This window comes from Symphalangus syndactylus, chromosome 5 (genome assembly GCF_028878055.3).
Source record: "Symphalangus syndactylus isolate Jambi chromosome 5, NHGRI_mSymSyn1-v2.1_pri, whole genome shotgun sequence".
NCBI classification, from domain to species: domain Eukaryota; kingdom Metazoa; phylum Chordata; class Mammalia; order Primates; family Hylobatidae; genus Symphalangus; species Symphalangus syndactylus.
The window spans coordinates 29929003-29945568 of record NC_072427.2 but is presented as its reverse complement, the minus strand read 5'-3'; the positions used below and the strand labels follow the sequence as shown (position 1 = coordinate 29945568).

The window sequence follows — 16566 nt, the reverse complement described above, 5'->3', positions numbered from 1 at the left end:
ACAACTGGTTTCTTCATCCTATTTCCATGCTTGTTGGCTATGTGATCTTGGGCAAGTCACATAAGACTGTGACATCAAAATAACATCACGTGCTTTAACTACACAGGGCTATCGTCAGAATCAAGTAAGAATGTCTAGAGTGCTTTGAACACTGAAACACACTATACAAGTGTGTTTACAAGGAATAAAATACCTGAGAAAACTTATAACTAGAAAAGGTTAAGAGCATGGTGATCAATAAATGTGCTATCATTATTTCTCAGAAAAAAAATCCATGTTTACAATATTATAAAAGACTTTGCTAACCAAAGGGAGATGCAATGTCAGTGCCACTTCACTTGGGCTGGTCTATCCTGGAAAGAGAAAGTCTAATACTGGCATACGTCAAATCTGGCTTCCACCTGATACTCTGTGTCAATCAAAGTTCAATTTGCAACTCATGAAAAATGGAAAAAACAAATCAAAAACAAAACTATTAGAAGTGTTCAAGAAAACAACATGGGCTTGGATCCCTTTAATAAGTCAGCTGGGTGCGGTGGCTCACACCTGTAATTCCAGCAATGTGGGAGGCCAAGGTGGGCAGATCACAAGGTCAGGAGTTTAAGACCAGCCTGGCCAAGATGGTGAAACCCCATCTCTACTAAAAATACAAAAATTAGCCAGGCGCCTACACTCAGCTACTTGGGAGGCTGAGGCAGGGAATTGCTTGAATCCGGGAGGCGGAAGTTGCAGTGAGCTGAGATTGCACCACTGCACTCCAGCCTGGCGACAGAGCAAGACTCCGTCTCAAAAAAAAAAAAAAAAAAAAAAAAAAGTCCACAGCCATATAACAACACACAAATGTAGCCAAAATCCTATGAAACCCCTACTAGATTTTTATAGGCCAAGAAACAGTGAGAGAAGACTAGCTTGTGACCTTTGCATCTTTTATTAGTTAGTGCTATAAATGTAACTTCATTAAAGCCTTTATTAGATTCTTAATAATACTGTAGAGATATTTAGCTAACATTCAATCTCAAAATTTTTGTTGTTTAACATCACATTTGTATGACATTAGCACCATTAAAAACTGATAATTATTAGTACATCAAATGTATTAGTAAATTTAAGTCCAGTTACGAAGCAAAATCTTAGATTCTTCTTTTTTTTTTTTTTTTTGAGACGGAGTCTCGCTTTTGTCGCTCATGCTGGAGTGGAATGGTGTGATCTCAGCTCACTGCAACCTCTGCCTTCTGAGTTCAAGAGATTCTCCTGCTTCAGCCTCCTGAATAGCTGGGACCACAGGCGTGCACCACCGCACCCAGCTAATTTTTGTATTTTTAGTAGAGACGGGGTTTCACCATGTTGACCAGGTGGGTCTCGAACTCCTGACCTTAAGTGATCTGCCCGCCTCAGCGTCCCAAAGTGCTGGGATTACAGGTGTGAGCCACCGCGCCTGGCCGCAAAATCTGATTCTTTTAAGATTGACTGTTACCCAGATAACTTATATGCTGAAATGAACTACACTGTATCTAAATAAACTACATGTTGGGTATAAATAAGTCTTCATAGAGAATAATCTATATTTGTCACTAGGAAGGATATTGTTTATAATTTCATTGTGAAGGACTATAATTTCTTAGCTTAAGTAAATCACTGAAAATTTGAAACATTTTATTTACTAAAACTAGCTAAGGCACAGTGAATGAAGAACCATGTCGAACAAATGGTGAGAGTAAGCAACAGTAGTGTAAAAACATGACCCTCATTACTGAGTGTGTGCATTCGCCAGTCTTTTCCAATGGAGACTTTTTGGGAAAAATACCCATAGAATGCTGGTTGGGTCATGAGAGTACTGAGACAAAACTTTATAATTTGTTGATTTTCTTAATGTTGTCTTTTTTCTCCATATTAACAAAATATATGATTCAAGTCTTTACTCTCCTTACTTTGCTGGCCTCAAAAAATGATCAGGGAGGAAATCTAAAACTGATCTAAAAAATAAAGTGTAAGCCTGGGTGCGGTGGCTCACGCCTGTAATCCCAGCACTTTGGGAGGCTGAGGTGGGCGGATCACGTGAGGTCAGGAGTTCGAGACCATCCTGGCCAACATGGTGAAACCCTGTCTCTACTAAAAATACAAAAATTAGCTGGGCATGGTGGTGGGTGCCTGTAATTCCAGCTACTCAGGAGGCTGAGGCAGGAGAATCCTTTGAACCCGGGAGGCAGAGGTTGCAGTGAGCCAAGACTGTGCCACTGCACTCCAGCCTTGGCGACAGAGTGAAACTCCATCAAAAAAAAAAAAAAAAGTCTAGTGCTGGGTGCAGTGGCATGCAGCCGAGCGCATAATCTCAGTTACTTGGGAGGCTGAGGTGGGTAGATGGCTTGAGGCCAGGAGTTTGAGACCAGCCTGGGCAACATAGCAAGACCCCTATCTCAAAGCAAACAAAAATAAGTAAATAAAAAGTCTATTATATTAAAAAATCAGAAGAAAAAGTAAAACTACAAACAAAAAGTACATATGTTTTTCTTAGTTTATCATTTTATGATACATATAGACTCGTATATACAAAGTATCTATACATAGAAATTGCTATGTGTCAATTTTTCCTTTAAGTAACAATTTCAATAAATATACAATTATGTTTAAATATTATAAATAATATGTTAATGGACCTTTCCATTGTAGAAGTGTTTCACTGTTCATGTTTTGGTAAAACTTCAAGGGTTCAAGACCATAAACCAGGAACAGCTGGAAAGACTTACACTCTTAAATCACCAGACACTCAATTAAACCACAGTTCTCAACGGACAGTATTCATGCTGGCATCTTACCTTCCCAGGCTTCAGGTCTCAACAACCTTCTAATGCAGGGAAAATTTCATGCCCCAACTTGGAATAAGACAAAGAGAAGCCAGCATCAGTTCACTTCCTGACAAAAGAAGTTAAGTATTAGAGCTGGGCAAAAGTCACAGTTGTTACTCTGCATGGTATTCCTACGTAGAAAATGAACTCTTACTGATGACATAATGGAGTATTTGCTAGCTGCCTTCCAGAGAAAATAATGGATGATAAAGACAGTAATCAAAAGGATAACCAAAATCTGGAAGCAAATGCATAATTTGGTATAGCTTCAGTATGCAGCAATAAGAAGAAAATGAAAAAAACTTCAGAGTTGCCTTTCATTAGCCTTCAGCTTCTTTGAACAGTAAACCTGAGTTAGTTCTGACTTTAACTCAGCTAACCTGAGTTAGTTCTGAAAGGTAGTTTCTACTCTTGGATATGTGACACAAATCAGTAAGACAAACTCAGGTAAAGAGAAGTAGACCTAAGAGAGCAGGTAAGTATGTTCCCATAGTTTCATCACCATATCCTGCCATGTGTGCTTATTGTAAGCACAGTGGTCTGGCAAAATGTGAGGGTTAAATAAAATTTATACTCTTTTTAAGTTTGGTTCTAAGCATGGTGAGGTCAAGAAAGATGTATCAGTTGTTACTGCCGAGAACACTAATGAAGAATCTTTATCAGAAGTAAGGTTACTAAAATAAAAAGTGTTAACAAAATATATAGCTAAACAGAGGAGTTGTTTTATGCATTTTAAACTGTTCTTTTATTATAAGCTTCAAGGCTGCTATTCCCATTCTTAAGGTGTTTCTAAAGATCAATCTAATTCTTGATGTTTAAAAGCATATGGTATGGTGCCAAAAGTCAAAGTAGAGAGGACTTTGTTTTAATTAATATCGCAGAGGCATTCTGAACTTTTTTCTTTGAGCTACAACCTTCTACTAAATTTACAGATGAAAAGACAGAAGTCTTATCTAATAAGAGTGCCAAGAGCCGGTCTACCTTAACCATCTGATCTTAAGAAAGCCTTAAAAATTTCTAGGGTTAATAAAACAATTCATAAAATCCTGACAACTCCTTTTGAAAACTGAGTTTAGTAAAACACATAGCGAGGTCCAGCAAAATTGCTGAGAGACCAAAATACAATTGAGACAACACGTCTAATGAAGAAGCACAATAAATGTTGGTTTTCAAATTATAAGTGAAACTCAACCTTTATCATTTTACTTTCATATAACTAGCTTTTCATATATTATATGTTTATACTCCTAAACTGCTTCTCTTAAATAGATTTCAGTCTTTGTTTTATCACCTGACAAATGATAATTCCACCTATCAAAGACTGGGGCTGCTACTGTTGTGGACAGGGGACAGAGCTGGGCCTCGGCCCAGGCAGCAGGTACCGTCCCAGGTCTGAGCCTGTGGCTCTGTGGGCAGGTACTGGTTGGGAATGACCCTCAGGGAGGGCCCTGGTGAAACCAGACCTTACCAGGTCACTCTGGATAATTATTCCAATGGTAATTCTTTGCCAAGTTAAACCTCCTCCCATCAGAGTCCCACCTCCACACTGTGCAATGTTTGGCTTTGAAGTGATCCTCTGGATGGGTCACAAGATGCATGGAGGAAAGTGAGACAGCAAGAAAAGGCCTCACCTAGCTAAGGATGCAGGCATAGGTGAAGACAAACCCCTTGCCCCCATGCTTATTCCAAGAATCTCGTAAGTTCCAGCTGAAATGTTGAAAGATTAGGGCCTGGCTGACCTTGTGTCTAAGTTGGCCAGGAAGTCAAGGATTGCTTCCTGGATTGTTCTCTAGAGAAAGACTGAAGCAGACAGCAGAAAAAGATGACCAGGTGTCCTGTCAAATGCACCGTTCTGGGTTATCTGATTCTATAAGTGCCTGCGATTTTCACTGTCTTCGAGCTATTTTACAACTCTCTAAATTGTAGAAAACTTACGCTAATGCAAATGAATTTTGTCCAGTATAATACAACAGATTGCCCTGTGGATACCGACTAGTTTCATACCTATTTGTAAATTCATTTCAACATGTTTGATTACCTGTACATATGTGTGTGGTTTGAATTCTCCTTTAAGCCAGTTGTGACATCTATTGGTTCCCTTATTAATCAGTTCCTTATTAATTGTAAGAACAATAAGGGTTCTGGTTTTTACAGTTTGACCATCTCATGATCTCTGTAGAAGGTGATATAGATCTATCCCTATTGGGTGAGAGATGACAGAGAATCTCGTTATACTTAAAAAAAAATTTGCCTATTTTCTTTAAGCTCAAATCAATTAAATATGTTATGCCCACTGGGAAGGAGAACACCTCTTTGATTTTGGACAAGAGAGATTTTGTGTTTCTGTGTATACTCTTGACTTGTGCCAAACTTGTAGACATGAAGCTGTAAGCTCTGTCTCTACGTGTCCAAAATTCAGAAAGGCCTTTCCCTCTCATTATGTGAGATATAATATCCTATCTACAGAGGATATTATTACAGTATAATGTCTCTTAAATTCAAGGAGCTCTGTTCTTACTGACTTATAGAGATAAATAAGTTCTTATGTAATTTGAATATTCTTAAAATTCCCAGAAAAAGGAAATTGGACTTCTAGTGCTTTAAATGTGCTAAACTCAAATTCTTCTCACCAAAACTAAGAAACATTTAAAAAAATCTAAGTTCATAGAGTAAAATTGTGAACAGTGCCGCAATAAACATACGTGTGCATGTGTCTTTATAGTAGAATGATTTACATATATACCCAGTAATGGGATTGCTGGGTCAAATGGTATTTCTAGTTCTAGATTCTTGAGGAATCCCCACACTGTCTTCCACAATGGTTGAACTAATTTACACTCCCAATAGTGTCAAAGCATTCCTATTTCTCCATATCTTCTCCAGCATCTGTTGTTTCCTGACTTTTTAATGATTGTCATTCTAAATGGCGTGAGATGGTATCTCATTGTGGTTTTGATTTGCATTTCTCTAATGACCAGTGATGATGAGCCTTTTTTTATATGCTTGTTGGCCACATAAATGTCTTCTTTTGAGAAGTGTCTGTTCATATCCTTCACCTACTTTTTGATGGGGTTGTTGGTTTTTTTCTTGTTAATGTGTTTAAGTTCCTTATAGATTCTGGATATTAGCCCTTTGCCAGATGGATAGACTGCAAAAATTTTCTCCCATTCTGTAGGTTGCCTGTTCACTCTGATGATAGTTTCTTTTGCTGTGCAGAAGCTCTTTAGTTTAATTAGATCCCATTTGTCAATTTTGGCTTTTGTTGCTATTGCTTTTGGTGTTTTAGTCACGAAGTCTTTGCCCATGCTTACATCCTGAATGGTATTGCCTAGGTTTTCTTCTAGGGTTTTTATGGTTTTAGGTCTTACATTTAAGTCTTTAATCCATCTTGAGTTAATTTTTGTATAAGGTGTAAGGAAGGAGTCCAGTTTCAGTTTTCTGCATATGGCCATCCAGTTTTCCTAACACCATTTATGAAGTGGAGAATCCTTTCCCCATTGCTTGTTTTTTGTCAGGTTTGCCAAAGATCAGATGGTTGTAGAGGTGTGGTGTAATTTCTGAGGCCTCTGTTCTGTTCCATTGGTCTATATATCTGTTTTGGTACCAGTACCATGCTGTTTTGGTTACTGTAGCCTTGTAGTATAGTTTGAAGTCAGGTAGTGTGATGCCCTCAGCTTTGTTCTTCTTGTCCAGGACTGTCTTGTCTATACAAGCTCTTTTTTGGTTCCATATGAAATTTAAAGTAGGTTTTTCTAATTCTGTGAAGAAAGTCAATGGTAGCTTGATAGGGATAGCACTGAATCTCTAAATTACTTTGGGCAGTATGGCCATTTTCAAGATATTGATTCTTCCTATCCATGAGCATGGAATGTTCTTCCATTTGTTTGTGTCCTCTCTTATTTCCTTGAGCAGTGGTTTGTAGTTTTCTTTGAAGAGATCCTTCACATCCCTTGTCCTTGTAAGTCATATTCCTAGGTATTTTATTCTCTTAGTAGCAATTGTGAATGGGAGTTCACTCATGATTTGGCTCTCTGTTTGTCTGTTATTGGTGTATAGGAATGCTTGTGATTTTTGCACACTGATTTTGTATCCTGAGACGTTGCTGAAGTTGCTTTTCAGCTTAAGGAGATTTTGGGCTGAGACGACAGGGTTTTCTAAATATACAATCATGTCATCTGCAAACAGAGACAATTTGACTTCCTCTCTTCCTATTTGAATACCCTTTATTTCTTTCTCTTGCCTGATTGCCCTGGCCAGAACTTACAATACTGTGTTGAGTAGGAGTAGTGAAAGAGGGCATCCTTGTCTTGTGCCGGTTTTCAAAGGGAATGCTTCCAGCTTTTGCCCATTCAATGATATTGGCTGTGGGTTTGTCATAAATAGCTCTTACTATTTTGAGATATGTTCAATCAACACCTAGTTTATTGAGAGTTTTTAGCATGAAGGAGTGTTGAATTTTATTGAAGGCCTTTTCTGCATCTACTGAGAGAATCATGTGGTTTTTGTCATTGGTTCTGTTTATGTGATGGATTACATGTATTGGTTTGCATATGCTAAACCAGCCTTGCATCCCAGGGATGGAGCTGACTTGATCATGGTGGATAAGCTTTTTGATGTGCTGCTGGATTCAGTTTGCTAGTAGTTTATTGAGGATTTTCATATCGATGTTCATCAGGGATACTGGCCTGAAATTTTCTTTTTTTGTTGTCTCTCTGCCAGTTTTGGTATCAGGATGATGCTGGCCTCAAAAAATGAGTTAGGGAGGAGTCCCTCTTTTTCTATTGTTTGAAATAGTTTCAGAAGGAATGGTACCAGGTCCTCTTGGTACCTCTGGTAGAATTCAGCTGTGAATTCATCTGGTCCTGGGTTTTTTTTGGTGGGTAGGCTATTAATTACTGCCTCAATTTCAGAACTTGTTATTGGTCTATTCAGGGATTCAACTTCTTCCTGGTTTAGTCTTGGAAGGGGGTATGTGTTCAGGAATTTATCCATTTCTTCTAGATGTTCTAGTTCATTTGTGTAGAGGTGTTTATGGTATTCTCTGATGGTAATTTGTATTTCTGTGGGATCAGTGGTGATATTCCCTTTATCATTTTTATTGTGTCTATTTGATTCTTCTTTTATTCTTTATTAGTCTGGCTAGCAGTCTATCTATTTTGTTAATCTTTTCAAAAAACCAGCTCCTGGATTCATTGAGTTTTTGAAGGATTTTTTGTGTCTCTCTTTCTGTTCTGCTCTGATCTTAGTTATTTCTTGTCTTCGGCTAGCTTTTGAATGTGTTTGCTCTTGCTTCCTAGTTCTTTTAATTGTGATGTTAGGGTGTTGATTTTAGATCTTTCCTGCTTTCTCCTGTGTGCATTTAGTGCTATAAATTTCCCTCTAAACACTGCTTTAGCTGTGTCCCAGAGATTCTGGTATGTTGTGTCTTTGTTCTCATTGGTTTCAAATAACTTCTTTATTTCTGCCTTATTTTGTTATCTACCCAGTAGTCATTCAGGATTAGATTGTTCAGTTTCCATGTAGTTGTGTGGCTTTGAGTGAGTTTCTTAATCCTGAGTTCTAATTTGGTTGCACTGTGGTCTGAGAGACTGTTTGTTATGATTTCCATTCTTTTGCATTTGCTGAGGAGTGTTTTACTTCCAATTATGTAGTCAATTTTAGAATAAGTGTGGTGTGGTGCTGAGAAGAATGTATATTCTTCTGATTTGGGATGAAGAGTTCTGTAGATGTCTATTAGGTCTGCTTGGTCCAGAGCTTAGTTCAAGTCCTGAATATCCTTGTTAATTTTCTGTCTCATTGACCTAATGTTAACAGTGGGGTGTTAAAGCCTCCCACTATTATTGTGTGGGAGTCTAAGTCTTTTTTGTATGTCTCTAAGAACTTGCTTTATGAATCTGAGTGCTCTTTTATTGGGTGCATACATATTTAGGATAGTTAGCTCTTCTTGTTGCATTAATCCCTTTACCATTATGTAATATCCTTCTTTGTCTCTTTTGATCTTTGTTGGTTTAAAGTCTGTTTTATCAGAGACTAAGATTGTAACCCCTTCCTTTTTTTTCTTTCCATTTGCTTGGTAAATATTCCTAAATTCCTTTATTTTGAGCCTATGTGTGTCTTTGCATGTGAGATGGGTCTCATGAATACAGCACACCAATGAGTCCTGACTCTATCCAATTTGCCAGTCTGTGTCTTTTAACTGGGGCATTTAGCCCATTTACATTTAAGGTCATATTGTTATGTGTGAATTTGATCCTGTCATTATGCTGTTAGCTGGTTATTTTGCCTGTTAATTGATGCAGTTTCTTCATAGTGTCAATGGTCTTTATAATCTGGTATGTTTTTGCAGTGGCTGGTACTGGTTTTTCCTTTCCATGTTTAGTGCTTCCTTCAGGAACTCTTGTAAGGCAGGCCTGCTGGTGACAAAATCTCTCAGCATTTGCTTGTCTGTAAAGGATTTTATTTCTCCTTTGCTTATGAAGCTTAGTTTGGCTAGATATGAAATTTTGGGTTGAAAATTCTTTTCTTTAAGAATGTTGAATATCGGCCCCCACTCTCTTCTGGCTTGTAGAGTTTCTGCAGAGAGATCCGCTGTTAGTCTGATGAGCTTCCCTTTGTGGATAGGTAACCTGACCTTTCTCTCTGGCTGCCCTTGACATTCTTTCCTTCATTTCAACCTTGGTGAATCTGACAATTATGTGTCTTGGGGTTGCTCTTCTTGAGGAGTATCTTTGTGGTGTTCTCTGTATTTCCTGAATTTGAATGTTGGCCTGTCTTGCTAGGTTGGGGAAGTTCTCCTGGATAATATCCTGAAGAGTGTTTTCAAATTTGGTTCCATTCTCCCTGTCACTTTCAGATACACCAATCAAACATAGGTCTGGTCTTTTCACATAGTCCCATATTTCATTCCTTTTCATTTTTTTCTCTAATCTTGTCTTCATGCTTTATTTCATCAATTGATCTTCAATATCTGATATCCTTTCTTCCACTTGATCAATTCAGCTATTGATACTTGTGTATGCTTTATGAAGTTCTCGTGCTATGTTTTTCAGCTCCATCAGGTCACTTATGTTCTTCTCTACACTGGTTCTTTTAGTTAGCAATTCCTCTAACCTTTTTTCAAGGTTCTTAGCTTCCTCCTATTGGGTTAGAACATGTTCATTTAGCTTGAAGGAGTTTGTTATTACCCACCTTCTGAAGCCTGCTTCTGTCAATTTGTGAAACTCATTCTCCATCCAGTTTTGTTCCCTTGCTGGCGGGGAGTTGTGATCCTTTGAAGGAGAAGAGGTGTTCTGGTTTTTGGAATTTTCAGCCTTTTTGCACTGGTTTTTCCTCATCTTCGTGGATTTTTCTACCTTTGGTCTTCGATGCTGGTGACCTTCGGCTGGGATTTTTTTGTGGACACCCTTTTTGTTGATGCTATTCCTTTCTGTTAGTTTTCCTTCTAGCAGTCAGGCTCCTCTGCTGCAGGTCTGCTGGAGTTTGCTGGAGGTCCACTCCAGACCCTGTTTGCCTGGGTATCGCCAGCAGAGGCTCCAGAACAGCAAAGATTGCTGCCTGTTCCTTCTCTGGAAGCTTCATCCTAGAGGGGTACCCGCCAGATGCCAGCCAGAGCTCTCCTGTATGTCTGTTGACCCCTGCTGGGAGGTGTCTCCCAGTCAGGAGGCATGGGGGTCAGGGACCCACTTGAGGAGGCAGTCTGTCCCTTAGCAGAGCTCAAGCGCTGTGCTGGGAGATCTGCTGCTCTCTTCAGAACCACCAGGCAGGAACGTTTAAGTCTGTTGAAGCTGTGCCCACAGCCGCCCCTTCCCGCAGGTGCTCTGTCCCAGGCAGATGGGAGTTTTATCTGTAAGTCCCTGACTGGGGCTGCTGCCTTTCTTTCAGAGAAGCCCTGCCCAGAGAGGAGGAATCTAGAGAGGCAGTCTGGGTACAGCCACTTTGTGGTGCTGTGGTGGGCTCTGCCCTGTCCAAACTTCCCAGCAGTTTTGTTTACACCATGAGGGGAAAACTGCCTACTCAAGCCTCCAGATGCCCCTCCCCCGGCCAAGCTCCAGCATCCCAGGTCGACTTCAGACTGCTGTGCTGGCAGCAAGAATTTCAAGCCAGTGGATCTTAGCTTGCTGGCCTCCATGGGGGTGGGATCTACTGAACTAGACCACTTGGCTCCCTAGCTTCAGCCCCCTTTCCAGGGGAGTGAACGGTTCTGTCTCACTGGTGTTCCAGGCGCCACTGGGGTATGAAAAACTCCTGCAGCTAGCTCCGTGTCTGCCAAATGACCACCCAGTTTTGTGCTTGAAATCCAGGGCCCTGGTGGTGTAGGCACCTGAGGGAATCTCCTGGTCTGCGGGTTGTGAAGACCGTGGGAAAAGCATAGTATCTGGGCTGGAATGCACCATTCCTCACAGTCCCTCGGGGCTTCCCTTGGCTAGGGGAGGGAATTCCCCGACCCCTTGTGCTTCTCAGGTGAGGTGACGCCCCACCCTGCTTTGGCTCACCCTCTGTAGGCTGCACCAACTGTCTAACCAGTCCCAGTGAGATAAGCCGGGTACCTCAGTTGGAAATGCAGAAATCACCTGCCTTCTGCATTGATCTTCCTGGGAGCTGCAGACCACAGCTGTTCCTGTTTGGCCATCTTATCACTTCTTTCTTTTGAGAACATTCCCAATCTTCTCTTCTAGCTTTTTTTTTTTTTTGAGATGGAGTCTCACTCTGTTGCCCAGGCTGGAGTGCAGTGGTGTGATCTCGGCTCACTACAACCTCTGCCTCCCAGGTTCAAGCGATTCTCCTGGCTCAGCCTCCCAAGTAGCTGGGATTACAGGTGCCTGCCACCATGCCCAGCTAATTTTTGTATTTTTAGTAGAGATGGGATTTCACTATGTTGGCCAGGCTGGTCTCCAACTCCTGACCTCAAGTGATCTGCCCACCTCAGCCTCCCAAAGTGCTGGGATTATAGGCATGAGCTACTACTGTGCCCAGCCTCTTCTAGCTATTTTGAAATATACAATAAATCTAACAGTATTTTTGTACCCATTCACTAACCTCTCTTTGTTTTCCCCACATCCACCCACTACCCTTCCCAGCCTCTGGTATCCATATTCAACTCTCTACCTCCCTAAGATCAGTATTTTTTGGCTTTCACATATTAGTGAGAGCATGCAGTATTTGTCTTCTCATGCCTAGATTATTTCCCTTAACATAATGACCTATGGCTCCATTCATGTTGCTACACATGATGGGACTTCATTTTTTTTATGGCTGAATAATATTCTATTGTGTATATACCTACATTTTCTTTATCCATTCACCTGTTGATGGACACTTAGGTTAATTATGTATCTTGGCTATTGTGAATAGTGCTGCAATAAACATGGGAGTACAGACATCCCTTTGATATACTTTTTATTTTTTGAGACATATACCCAGCAGCAGAATTGCTGGGTCATATGGTAGATCTATTTTCAGTTTTTAGAGGAACCTCCATACTGTTTTCCATAGTGGCTGTACTAGTTTCATTCCCAATAGTGTACTACTATTCCCCTTTCTCTATATTCTCACCAGCATCTATTATTTTTGTCTTTTTGATAGTAGCTGTGTTAACTGGAGTGAGATGATATCTCATTGTAGTTTTGATTTACATTTCCCTTATGGTTAGCGATGTTGAACATTTTTTTCATCTGTTGGCCATTTATATGCCTTCTTTTAAGAAATGTCTATTCAGATTATATGTCCTTATTTCAATTAGCAATAATTGCACCTCAGATAAACCTCATTGGCTACAATACTGCCATTGCACAAAGCTATATGTCCATTTTTTTCATCAGATTATTTGGGCTTTTTTTTTTCTGCAGAATTGTTGGAGTTCCTTATACATTCTCATTACTAATCCCTTGTCAGATGGATAGCTTGCAAACATTTTGTCCCATTCTGTAGGTTGTCCCTTCATTCTGTTGGCTATTCCTTTGCTGAGCAGAAGCTTACCAGCCTGATGTAATCCCATTTATCTATGTTTGCTTTTGTTACCTGTGCTTTTGAGGTCTTACTTAAAAAAAATCTTTGCCCAGATCAGTGTCCTGAAGCATTTCCTCCTATGCATTCTTCTAATGGTTTCATAGTTTCAGGTTTTACATTTAAGTCTTTAATCCATTTTTGTGTATAGTGTATAGTTAGACAGTTGATAGCATTTGCCTGTGGTTTTGTCAGCAAAACTCTTCATACTGTTCTTTTCTTATCTCCAAATTGGGTGGATTTTGACCTCTCTTTTTCTGTAGTTGGGCTGTTTTAATAACATTTATTTGAACATATGGGTTTTGAAGAGAAACACACAAACAAGATAATTTTATCTTGGTGCCCCTTTAATTATTATTTGTCAAGGTCAAAATAGCTAAAATTAAAATCTGGTTTAAAAGTTTACATTTTATTGAAAAGGTTACATTTCTGGCTTTAATCATAACTGAATTGCATAAGACCAGTAAAATGCTGACCCCAAAAAATGTTGTAAACAATGATCATTCATTGTTCACCCAACTATGATACATTTTATTTTCTGGATATTATATTAAGAGCTTAACTTGAATAAGAAGTCAATCAAACTGAATATACTGTATTTTAATGTTTACTTTTTGTGTGTCAAAGTAAATTTAATAAATTATGCTTTCATTACATAAATTTCTTGCCTCCTATATATGCCCATTCTCAATCAATTTAATTAATTCTTATTAAAACAAGACAAATTACAAAGAGTTTATCTGAAATTGTACTGCAAATGGTAACTTAACCTTCTTTGTTAGCTTTTATATCCTACAGCCGCCACATGGGAGACTTTCAGAATTATTTTATTGGTAAGTCAACTAATTTATCATTTTTTCTTGAAAGATGTTTGTGGCTATATATGAAGTATCTAAATATTACCTAACTTTTATTGACTGTTTTTACTATTTTTCACCTGATAAGCTTTTAGCATGTTCAAAATACATTTATGAGAAAGAATTTGGCTTAAAATGGTCTAAACCTAGAATTGAACAAGAACCATGTTCAGTAGTAAAAAAGTTCATTTCAGAACAAAAATAAATGGAAAAGCATGTCAAGGAATTTTGCAAAGCACACAAGAAACTTTCAGCTTTTCCAAAATGTCTGGACTCCAGAGATACGGAAAACAAAATTGGAGATTAGCGAAAGCAGAAATAATGTGGGTGGGTTTAAAAATACTGGGTAAATTCAAAATGAATACATTTTTTTCTTTGGGGATTTTTTTTTTTTTTTTTTTTTACTGATGTTAGTTCATACAAGTTGAGTATCCCTAATCCAAAAGTCTAAAATCTGAAATACTTCTGATCTCAAGCATTTAGGATAAAGGATACTCAACTGGTATAATCAAATACAGCAAACCAGCAGAAAGTATAAGGAAGAATACACTCAGTATGAATGTCAGGTGAAATCTAGGATATCTCCAAGTGAAAGGGTAAAGTGTTTCAAAGTTTTCCTTGGCATCCTTTCACTTCACTTTTCAATTTTCTGTTGCCACATAGCATCCAGAGCCCAGAGTCCTAAAGGTACTTAGGACACCCTAGTGCAGAGATGTCAAGGCAAGGTCTCAAGTTCCCGATCACTCTTTGCCTCCTACATCCCTCAGAGACTTCACTCAGTTCTAATAAATTGATTTCTACTATTAAGTATTACTAACATTCATTAGCCCTGTAAGAAAAAAATAAAAAGTGACAAAGGTGGGGGAAAAGAGATTTTTTAGAGTGATAAAATAATTCCAAAGTAAATAGAAGGAATTAATAAAGGAAGAAATAAATGAGTTAGAAAAAGAGAACGAAACTAAAATACATAAATCCAAGAGCTGGTTCTCAGTAAAATGAAATGACATGAACTTGAGAGAAAGCACATTTGGTGAATTGCAGATGGCCACAAATTCTTTGTCACTCCTCTCACTGAGTGCTGGGGTCTATTTCCCCTCCCTTTGAATCTGAGTGACCCTATGACTTGCTTTGACAAGGAGAATATGGTAGATGATGCTTCATAATTCTTAAAGTTAGGCATTAACAGATCAACAGCTTCCACTGTCATCTATTGGAATATTCCCTTTTGGTCTCCACATATGAAGTCTGACTATCCTCTGGGGAGAGAGACCTGAATCTACTTTAAATGTTTCAGATCCTGCCAAACACCCAGCTGAACACAGCTCCTGAGTAACCCTTGCCAACACCATGTAGAGGAGAAAAAGCACCTAGCATCACCTGCTTGAATTCCCAAGAATTCTGAGTAAATTATAATATGGTTGCTATTTTAAGCCACTGAGTTTCGGGGTAGTATGTTACACAGAAACAGATAATCCTAGAAGTAAGGTTCCTAGAAGTAAGGTGTTTGTGTAACTAAAAACTTAAAAATTTGCAGCATTGGACTTTGGACCAAGCAGTAGGTGGAGGCCTAAGGGGCAGTAAGGAAACTGCTAGTAGCAGCTGCAAGTACAATGAGGAAATTGCTATTGAAGGCTGAATGCAGCCCTGTGAGTGACCCAAGATGACACCACATGGAGTGGAACTGCCTAGGTGAGACCAGCCCAAATACCTGTCGAATGGTCATTTTTGAAGCTACTAATTTTTAGGGTTGTTTTTTATGCAAAATAGATAGCCAAACTACAAAATATAAGTGAAGATATGCCAGAGGAAATTTAACCACAGAAATGGATAATATGTTCTAAAATCAGAAAAGAGGCTATTTTGATAAATTATTTACCAATAAATTTGAAAACCTGGATGAATTGGATAATTTTGCTTAAAAATATAATTTACAAAAAAAATCACCCCCAAAGAAAAAGAAAATTTAATACAGACTGATTTACAGAGAAGAAAATTCAAATAGATCATTCTCCATAAAACAAATTTAGGAACTATTGCTAAGAAAACCTAGATCCAGACAGCTTCATAGAGAATTCTACCAGACTTTAAACATTAGATAATTCTAATGCTAAACCATTCTAAAACTTAGACAAAGGAGAAAAATATTCAAACTCCTTCAATGAAAGAAGGATATTATCGATCCCAAAACCTAACAAAGATTGTACCAATAAGAAAACCATAGGTCATTCTCACGAATATCAACACAAAAATCCTCAATAAAATACAATAAGAATCAGCAGACCACTAAAAGAATAGTAAGTGGGCCATACTCCAGAAATACAAGAATGATTCAAAATCAGGACTAATAATACAATTCATCATGTAGATATAGTTAAAGAGAAAAAAAACATGATCATGTCCTTAGACATTTGATAAAATTCAATGACCATTCTTGATTTAAAACAATAAGTGGAATATGAGAGGTTCCACTTCTTGGTATGACTTGCTAAGATGCTATAGAATGACCACCACTTCTAGCTCCCTGCAGAAAACTATAAAGACTTGGACAAAATGTGAAAAGCAAATACCTGAAGATCCAGGAGAATGAAGAGATAAAGACAGATTCTGGAGGGGAGGTCACGCTAGTTTGGAGGAAGTACAAGTAAATTCCTGTTTCTGCAGCTTTTAGCCTGGGGCTAAGCCACCTAGTGAGTACAGGAGATATGGGGGCCTTGCATGGAAGAACTCTTTCTGATCTGAGGAACTAGAAAAAAGAAGGTATGAAGCTATGAAGCCATGAATACTGAAAGAGTAGGAGAATCCTGGGCGAGCATGAGCCAAAGAGGGGATCCCCAAGCTCAAGCTGTCTCCCCACATCTCTAATG

At 38.7% G+C, this 16566-nt stretch overlaps 1 protein-coding gene and 1 pseudogene across 25 annotated transcripts in view; both read right to left on the bottom strand.

Annotated features, from left to right (window-relative positions):
* NRG4 (neuregulin 4) overlaps window positions 1-16566 on the bottom strand; it is a 138610-nt gene that overhangs the window by 36950 nt on the left and 85094 nt on the right. The window lies entirely within an intron of this gene.
* Window positions 12535-12639, bottom strand: LOC129483571 (uncharacterized; annotated as a pseudogene).